Raw genomic sequence first — 10,640 nt, forward strand, 5'->3', positions numbered from 1 at the left:
ACTGGTGGTGTTAAGATGGCGGCACGGGCTCGTTGGGCCGAAGGGCCTGTTTCCTGGGCTGTTTTTGTTCTTTGTTCTTTGGAAAATTGGGCGGAGAAATGGCAGATGGAATTTAATCCAGATAAATGCGAAGTGATGCATTTTGGTAGAACTAATGTAGGGGGAGTTATACAATAAATGGCAGAACTATCTAGAGTATAGAAACACAGAGGGACCTAGCTGTGCAAGTCCACAAATCCTTGAAGGTGGCAGCACAAGTGGAGAAGGTGGTGAAGGCAGCATTTGGCATGCTTGCCTTTATAGGACTGGGTATAGAGTATAAAAACTGGAGTCTGATGTTGCAGCTGCATAGAACGTTGGTTAGGCCACATTTGGAGTACTGCGTCCAGTTCTGGTCGCCACACTACCAGAAGGACATGGAGGCTTTGGAGAGAGTGCAGAGGAGGTTTACCAGGATGTTGCCTGGTATGGAGGGTCTTAGCTATGAGGAGAGATTGGGTAAAGTGAGGTTGTTCTCCCTGGAAAGGCAGAGAATAAGGGGAGACCTAATAGAGGTGTACAAAATTATGAAGGGTACAGATAGGGTGAACAGTGGGAAGCTTTTACCCAGGTCGGAGGTGACGATCATGAAGGGTCACAGGGTCAAGGTGAGAGGGGCGAGGTTTAACTCAGATATCAGCAGGATTTTTTTTTACACAGAGGGTGGTGGGGGCCTGGAACGCACTGCCAAGTAGGGTGGTGGAGGCGGACATGCTGGGATCGTTTAAGACTTACCTAGATAGTCACGTGAGCAGACTGGGAATGGAGGGATACAAACGAATGATCTAGTTGGACCAACGAGTGGCACAGGCTTGGAGGGCTGAAGGGCCTGTTTCCTGTGCTGTACTGTTCTTTGAAACTGGAGCACCTGAAGGAAACCCACACAGACACAAAGAGAACATGCAAACTCCACACAGACAGTGACCCAAGCCGAGAATCGAACCCAGGTCCCTGGAGCTATGAAGCAGCAGTGCTAACCACTGTGCTACCATGCCACCCGTGCTCAAGTCCCAGCATGGGACTTGCACCTGCAAGTTTCTAGCTCAGTGATGAGTGTATTACTGAGACCCAAAATCATAAAAAGATCTTTTAAATCGAGTGTAAGCATCCTGGGTGTGAAAATTAATGCTTAGGGCCTTGAAAACATCCTTGAACAGGAGCTTTGTGTGCATTCCACTGGTCATCTGGGTCCAGCCACATCTCCATACAGAAAATCCTTGATCATGGGGAATAATTATACCTCATCATTCCATTCAAAGCATAAAGCTCAGATCAAACAGTACAAGATCTCTTCCCTCGGTGGAATCCAAGATGGGTCAGGACTAAGATGGTAAAGAAAGGTGCTCAAGTGACCAATGGGAAATACTACCTTGTCGATGATTTCCACACCAGCAAGAGAGTCTGCAAGACGATCGCCATCATCCGCAGCAAGAAATTCTGGAAGATCACAAGATCAAGTTCTGTAGCTAGCTCAGTGAAGAAGTGTACTATATGGTGTGATACCAAGGCAAAAGCATCTGATTAGACCAATGTTAGGTTAGCAGGGCAGCAATGCAAAAGCTACAACTGGTCCACATGTTCCTTGTCTAGGAATGTGTGGAGAAACTAATATTCAATTGGAATTCCTAGTCCCAATCGCTATCTTATGAACACAAGCATCAAGTTCCATGTACCACCTAGAATAGGACAACACACACACGCACACAGAGCTGTGAAAGTGGAATACAAAATACAACAATTAGTTTAGCTAAGTAGAATAAGGGAGACAAGTGTATGCATCGCGGCACAGGACAATAGGAGTTCATTGGCAATAAAAATATAAGAACATAAGAAATAGGAGCAGGAGTAGGCCATCTGGCCCTTTGAGCCTGCCCCGCCATTCAATAAGATCATGGCTGATCTGTCGTGGCTCAGTTCCACATTCCCGCCCTCTCCCCATAACCCTTAATCTCCTCTCTTATCAAAAACCCATCAACCCGTGTCTTAAAAATATTTAGCGAGGCAGCCTCCACCACCTCAAAGGGCAGAGAATTCGAGATTCACCACCCTTTGAGTGAAGAAGTTCCTCCTCAACTCCGTTCTAAACCGCCCCCCCTTTATCTTGAGGCTGTGCCCCCTAGTCCTACTATCCTTCCTGAGCGGGAAGAGCCTCTCCACCTCTATCCTATCCATCCCATTCATCATCTTATACGTCTCAATGAGATCTCCCCTCATTCTTCTAAACTCTAACGAGTACAAGCCTAGTTTATTCAGCCTCTCCTCATAGCTCAACCCCCTCAACTCCGGCATCAGCCTAGTAAACCTCCTCTGCACTCCCTCCGAGGCAAAATATCCTTGCGTAAGTACGACACCCAAAACTGCACACAGTACTCCAGCTGCGGTCTCACCAATGCCCTATACAGCCGCAGCAAGACCTCCCTACTTTTATATTCAATCCCCCTCGCTATGAAGGCCAGCATCCCATTTGCCTTCCTGACCACCTGCTGTATCTGCAAGCTGGGTTTTTGCGACTCATGCACAAGGACCCCGAGGTCCCTCTGCACTGTCGCCTGCTGCAGTTTTTCTCCACGTAAGTAATAATCCTTCCTACCATTATTCCTACCAAAGTGGACCACCTCGCACTTGCCAACATTAAATTCCACTTGCCAGTTCCTGGCCCATTCGCCCAGCCTATCTAGATCCTTCTGCAGACTCTCCACACCCTCCGCGCAATTTGCCGTTCCACCAATCTTGGTGTCATCAGCAAATTTCGACACCATACACTCGGTTCCCTCCTCCAGATCATCTATATAAATGGTAAATAGCTGAGGCCCCAGCACCGACCCCTGGGGCACTCCACTAGTCACCAACCGCCAATCCGAATAGCACCCATTGACCCCCACTCTCTGCCTCCTATTTGACAACCAGTCCTCTATCCACGCTAACACCCTACCCCCAACTCCATGTCCCCTGATCTTCTGCAATAACCTCTTGTGAGGTACCTTGTCAAACGCCTTCTGAATATCAAGAAAGACCACATCCACCGGCTCTCCTCTATCCACCGCCCTAGACACATCCTCATAGAACTCCAGTAAATTTGTCAGACACGACTTCCCCTTAACGAAACCAAAATATCCAAGATATTTGCTTCCTGCGTCTTCCCTGTAATAAGGCAGGTAAAACCCAAGAAAGAAATATCAAAGGAGGCACTCCAACTGAAGCTTACAAAAAGTCTGAAAACGTGAGCACTGAAAACAGATTAAAGAAATGTTACATTTTGATCAAGGCAGGATGATATAATTCAGCATCAGATCAGACGCAGGAGTCAGAACATTGACTAAACAAGAGTCAAGGGAACGAATAGCCAAAATTAGAGGTGAGGCAATTCTATAATAATTTACCTGGAGGTGACTGTAAAATCCACCTGTCAGAATTGCTGTGTATAACTCACACACATACAAGACCTGAGCTAACTACCAGTGCTCAGATGCATCTCTCTCAAGCTGCTATTTATTTGAGCTCCATATATATCAATACAACTCCAGAAATATATATTACAAAGGCAAGTAGAGACATGGAAGAAGAGTTGTGAACACCATCAGGGTCATCACACTTAGACATTAGATGACCTCTTTGAGCAACCACCTGCATGGATATGGCGTTTTAATACAATGTCCCGAGATGCTTCATAGTAAACATTATGAAACAAAATATGACACTGTGCCGCTTAAATTGACATGAGGTCAGATGGTCAAAAACTTTTGTCAAAGAGAAAGGTTTTAAGGAGAAGGAAAGTGATGGAAAGAGGAAGAGAGGTATAGAGGAGGGACTTCCAGAAATTGTGGTCTAGGCATCTAAAGGCATGGACCCATTGGTGCAGTGAATAAAATCAGGGATGCTGAAGGGGCGGGAATTACTTTTGCAGATATCTTGGAGGGTTGTGGGGCTGGAGATTAGCAATAGGAAAGGTCGAGGGCATGGAAGGGTATGGGAACAAGGATGAGAGCTTTAAAAATCCATATGTTGCTTGACCAGCAGTCAATGTAGGTCAGCAAGCGCACAGGAGTGATGGGTGAACAAGACTTGGTGAGATGTAGGACACAGGCAGCTGTGATTTGGATGACCTCAAGTTTAGAGAGTAGAATGTGAAGACTCGGGTGGTTTTACAGAGGTGGAAAAAAATGTGTAGTCTGAGGTTCACATCAGAGTCAAGTATGACACCAAGGTTGCAAATAGATTAGTTCGAGACTGAACAGACAGAGAGGGATGATTCAGTTTGGAAGCGGGGGACCAAAAACAATGGCTTCCGACTTCCCAATATTTAATTAGAGGTCATGTTTTCTCATCCAGTAATTTAGCAGTAGTGAAGCTAGAGCTGGGTATCAATGTACACATCAAAACTAACACTGTGCTTTTGGATGATGCCAAGAAGGGGCAATGTGTAGATCAGAAATAGGAGGGAGCCAAACGTAATTCCTTGGGGGAGACTGGAGGTAATGGGAGCCAAAATAGAAGCTATTGCAAATGATACCCTGGATGTGGTTAGAAAGAAAGAAGAATTGGAGGAGGAAGGGATCATTAATTGCATCAAAGACTAGTCGAGAATGATGAGAAGAGAATCTTCTGGGAACCAGTCAAAATACAGAGAGCAGACGTGACTCATGCTTCCAGGTCCGCTTCCAGAACGGCGCATCACAGTTAAAATTCCCACCAGGATGTCATTTATGACTTTGATAAGAGCCACTTTGGTGCTGTGGCAGAGGTGGGAATCCAATGGGAAGGATTCAAATATGGAATTCCAGAAGAGATGGGCATTGTTTTGGGAGGTGACACATTCAAGCACTTTGAAAGAAAGGGAGGTTAGAAATTGGGGCAGTAGTGTGCAAAGATTATATGATCAAGAGTTGTGCATTTTCAGGAGAGGGATACTAATGGTAGATATAAAAAAGAGAGGGGGAAACAGAAGACAAAAGTTGGTCAGCTGTGTGGCCTTGACCTACAGTATTAACTTCCTCTGTTGACCCAGAAGATGCAGCCACAAAGCATCACTGTGTAATGGATGATTTGACATCCAATAGGGGAGTAAACATCACTGATATCTGCAATGTGTCTCCCTCCCACCACCCACCCCACTCTCCTGACCTCATTCAAACAGGGTGCTCTGCAGTCGCACAAATCTCCAGCTATGGCAACGCACTATAGGAATTAGAACAGCTGAATGATAGAGCAGAAGTAATAGTTCATAGAATCATAACAGTGCAGAAGGAAGCCGTTTGGCTCATTGAGTCTGCACCAATCCCCCTAACCTACACATCTTCGGACACTGAAGGGCAATTTAGCACGGCCTATCCACCTAACCTGCACATTTTTGGACTGTGGGAGGAAACTGGAGGACCTGGAAGAAAAACATGTAGACACAGGGAGAAGGTGCAGAATGTGCACAGATCATCATCTGAGGCCAGAATTGAACTCAGGTCACTGATACTGTGAAGAAGCAGTGCTAACTTGCCAATAGTCCTGTGCCAACATGTTAGGAAAGGTATAATAGTCTGAACTATGGTACTGACACTGGGGAGCGATCATGGTCTGTTATAACTGCAGTCAGTGGGCCTTGGTCATCATAGGAAGGCGTGGGACAGAACCAGCAAATGGCTGGTGGTACAGTGATAATGTCAGTAAACAAGTAAACCAGAGGCCCAGGCTAACGAACCTGGGGACATAAGTTCAAATCATCATTGCAGATGGCATAATTTAAACTAAATTAATAAATCTGGAATATAAAGCCAGTCTCAGTTTCATGGCCACCATACTATCATTGATCCTCGTAAGAATCCATTTGGCTCACTAATGCCCTTTTAGGGAAGGAAATCTACCCTACATACTCAATCTGGCCTACATCTGACTCCAGATCTAACTATTCACTGAAATGTTCCGCTCCAGAGCAAATAGGGATGGACAATAAATGCTGGCTTTGCCAGTGACACGCACATCCCAGCAAAGAACGTAGGAAAACAACCATTATTACTTCTACTTGTTGACTCTCAAAAAGGTTTGCAGATTTACAAAGATGTCTTCAAAAGTGAAGAACTTTAGCTATGAGAAAAGATTCATTTTTTTTCTGTGGAACAGAGGGAAGATTTAATTAGGTTGTACAAGTGGAACCTTGGTAGGGGACAGAAAGGACCCATTTCCCTTAGCAGTGAGATCACCAACCAGAAGACATAGATTTAAAGCATTTAAATTTATTTGAAGAGGATTAGAGGGGAGTTGAGAGAATGGTTTTCACTCAGAGGGTGAAAGGGTCATAGTGGGAGAAATCCTCATCTCACTTGTGCACTTGAACTGCCTGTCCCTAACAGGGTTATGAACCAAGAGCTGACAAGTGGATAGCTCTTTTTCTTTTGTACAGACACAAGGGATCAAATGGCTTTCTTCTGAACATTAAATTTTCTGTTTCTTAACAAAGAGGAAGGGCAAAGATGGACATAGTCGAAGAATAAGTTACTCTAATGTTACAACTTGAACATGTTAGGATGCCAAGTCCATAAACACTGGAAAATAGCAATAACATTTCTCAGTACATTGAAAGTTGTGCGAGACATGTTTAATTGATATGTAACCCCAATTCCTAAATAAACCCGAAAAGTAATATGACATTACATTTACAATTGGTACTTGCCCATCACAAAGTCATTGTTGCAGATGACTCTGTCATTCTCACTTGCCTTCCTACCTATTTTTGTCATCCACAAACTTGGCAAGAGTACATTCACTTCCCTTGTTCAAGTCACTAATAAATATTGTTTCATAACTATAATATATTATATATACTTTCACAAGAATCCTGCTAAGTCTTCTAGTCACTCACCTGGAACTGGCCCTGCTTCCTGAGTCACAGCGTCGCTTCTGCAAAGGTCGTGAGCCTATTGACATGATTTTTGCTGCGTGCCAACTTCAGGAGAAGTGTCAGGAGCAGAATCGCGAGCTCTACAAAACCTTTGTTGACCTCGCGAAAGCCTTCAACACTAACCCAACAAGGCCTGTGGAGGATCATGTCAAAGCTCGGCTGCTCCCCCAAATTTATTCAGATGGTATGCCAGTTCCATGATGGCAAGATGGCCAGAGTACTCGATGGCAGAGAATCCTCTGAGGCATTCCTAGTCACCAATGGCGTCAAACAAGGCTGTGTGCTCGCACTCACACTGTTCAGCATGATGTTTACTGCCATGCTGAATGATGCCAGAATCAGCCTCAGGTACAGAGTGGATGGGAAGCTCAGCGACCTGAGGAGACTTCAAGCCATTACCAAAATGAAGGAGACTGTTCTGAGAGACTTCCTCTTTGCCAATGACTGCGCCCTGTATACTGGCTCAAAGCCAGAGATGCAAGTCAGTATGGACAAATTTTCCATGGCTTGTGACAACTTTGGACTTAGCATCAACAATAAAAAGACCAAAGTCATGTATCAGCCAGCTCCTCATGCACCATACACAGATCCCATAATCACAATCAAAGGGCAGAAACAACAGGCAGTGGACCAGTTCATTTAACTTGGCAGCGCCCTCTCCCAAGCAGTGATTATGGACACAGAAGTTAACTGCAGAATAGCAAAGGCAAGTTCTGCTTTCGGTACACTGTGCTCCACTGTATGGGAATGTCAAAGAATCAGCCCAACAACAAAACTGAAGGTCTACAGTGTCGCAGTACTCACCACCCTCCTGTATGCCTGTGAAACGTGCACTGTGTATCAAAGGCATGCAAGACAGCTCAATCATTTCCACATGACTTGTCTTCGCAGAATATTAGGCATCAGATGGCAAGGCAAAGAATCAGACACTGAAGTTCTCTCTAAAGCAAGTCTACCATCAATCCACACACTGCTGATGAAAGCGCAGACCCAGTGGGCAGGTCATGTCATCCGTACATCAGACGAGCGCATATCCAAGCAGCTCCTTTTTGGGAACTCTCTGCTGGAAGATGCTCACATGAAGGGCAGAAGAAACATTTCAAAGACATGCTCAAGGCCTCCCTGAAGTCGCTTGACATTGACACGACCACCTGGGAAACGTTGGCACAAAACCGCCCTACCTGGCGCTGCCTCATCCACAAAGGCTGTCAAGCTTACGAAGCAAGGTGTATTGCTGAAGCACAACTTAAGCGCGAGCTGCGCAAGTCCACAGCCACCAGCGCAACAACTACAGTGTCTACACAAGTCTGTCCAAGATGTGCCAGGACATTCCGTGCCCGAATTGGCCTGATCAGTAATCTTCGAACACACCACAACCAGCCTCAAAATGACTAATGGTGTTGAGGTCCTCATTGATGACAATGGACGAACAACAATATATAGTAAATAATTGTGGCCCCAGCACTTATTCCTGTGGCTCCACTAGTTACATGTTGCCACCCTGAAAACGCTCCCTCTTATCTCAACTCTCCGTCTTCTATTTCTTAGCCAATCTCTATCCATGCTAATATATTACCTCTATCTTATCAATTTTATTTGAAAAGGCTAGTATTGGCCCTTTCAAAACAGGGCACTTAATAGTTGAGTGCTTCAAAAGAAATAAAATACAAATTTCCTCCCATTAATGTGACTTCAAGTTATGGTATCTCTTTGTCACTCTTACTCTCACACATGAATTGAGCCAAAGCATATGTGGATTGTAGAACAGACTCATTCCAGTAGTGAAAAAGTACATTACCCACGTGAATAATTTAGACTAGCAATTCACAATTTCTGAGTTAACTTCCTGGCGACAGCAAAATAAGAGCAATACAGATTGGGGGGTGGTGGTGGTCAAAAGATTTGTGGAACTAGGAAACACAGAAAGCAAATAAAATTCGTTGATAACTGTATCCACGTGAGCTTAAAAAAGGGCATCACAAATAGACGGAACTAGCAGAGAGTAAGAAAGGGATGCAGAAATAATAGCAGACTTATTTCTTTTCAACATCTCAACAACTTGCAATTTAAAAAGAAAAATCAGCACAGCAGGAGTGTACAAAGGCTCTATAGTAAAACTTGACAGTGCACTCTTCAATTCTGGCTGCTCACGAAACACACAGTGATAATACTAAGTTCAGACTTAGGGGGGAATAAGCTACCAAGAGAAGCCTAAAGAAATTGGTGCTGCTGAAGATCCATCGACAAAGAGTCTCGTTGTTTTGGATCTAGAATTCAGGGATAACATTTTTAAAAAGGTCTGTATATATTAGCAACAAGATGGACACAGAAAGCTCCGAAGACTTTAACTCAAATAGCAGATGTCTTTCCTAAAACTTATGGACGGGGGAATGTTATGTCTTTAATTGCTAATATCACATAATGCAATTTCAACATAACTATTGATGTTTTAAGTGAAATTTCAACACAACTATTCATGTGTTTAAATTACAACTCTATTTTCCATTCAAGCATTTCAACAATTCTCAATAATGACAGTACTAAACGTTTAAATTAATCTCTTAACAACTTATTGCTTAACTGGTGCTTACGTTTCCAGGTGTATCATCCCCCTTGCCCGAGTCAGAAAGGACAGAACACAGGTTCAGCATTTCCAGTAACACCAGCTGTCCACTGTATTGCAAACACCAGGAGTTTAAACAAATTAACAATCCACTTCTCTGTCAAACAGATATTAGTTTATTATAAAGTACAACTTAATCTCAACTTTCAAAGTAGAAAGTTAGTCCTGTCCAAATAGTGTTTTTCCTATCTGCCTCTCTTTTAACACAGTAAGAAGTCTGACAACACCAGGTTTAAGTCCAACCGATTTATTCAATAGTAAACTCACAAGCTTTCGGGATTTGTCCCTTCATCAGGTGAATCACCTGATTAAACCTGGTGTCGTCAGACTTTTTACTGTGTTTACCCCAGTCCAACGCCGGTATATCCACATCATCTCTTTAACACACCATAAGAATGTAGATGGGGGTGGGGGGGGGGGGGGGGGGGGGTGCAGTGCGTAAAGTCTAGTCCAGGGGAACGTGGGTGGGACAGGGGCTGGCACAGATGCGCACAGGGTCCAGCCTGGGTGGGGGGGCATGGGCAGGGTTCGGCCCGGAGAGGGCTGGGGTATGGGACGGGCCTAATTGGGAGAGGTGGCAGTGGGGGAGGAGCCAACCCTGGATGGGCAAGAGTTGGGGAGGGGGCCGACTTGGGAGGTCAACCCGAGGTGTGACTGGGAAGGGGGCATGGGGGGGTGCGTGAGCAGGAAGGAGGAAGGCGACCGAGAAAGGCATGGGGTGGGGTGACCGGGAAGCGGAAGGGGCTGGGGGTGCAACCAGGAAGGAGGCAGGGTGTGCAACCGGGAGCGGGGGAGGGAAAGGAGGAAAATGGGGGAACGGAGAGGGGGGTGGGGGGGTGGGGGTGGGGAACGGGGAGGGGGTGGGGGTGAGGAACGGGGAGGGGGGTGGGGGGGTGGGGGGTGGGGAACGGGGAGGGGGGTGGGGATCGGGGAGGGGGGGTGGGGGGGTGGGGATCGGGGAGGGGGGGTGGGGGGGTGGGGAACGGGGAGGGGGGGTGGGGGGGTGGGGAACGGGGAGGGGGGGTGGGGGGGTGGGGAACGGGGAGGGGGGGTGGGGAACGGGGAGGGGGGGTGGGGGGGTGGGGAACGGGG

This window comes from Carcharhinus amblyrhynchos, chromosome 3, assembly GCF_965287045.1.
Source record: "Carcharhinus amblyrhynchos chromosome 3, sCarAmb.v2.hapA, whole genome shotgun sequence".
Classification (NCBI taxonomy): Eukaryota; Metazoa; Chordata; class Chondrichthyes; order Carcharhiniformes; family Carcharhinidae; genus Carcharhinus; species Carcharhinus amblyrhynchos.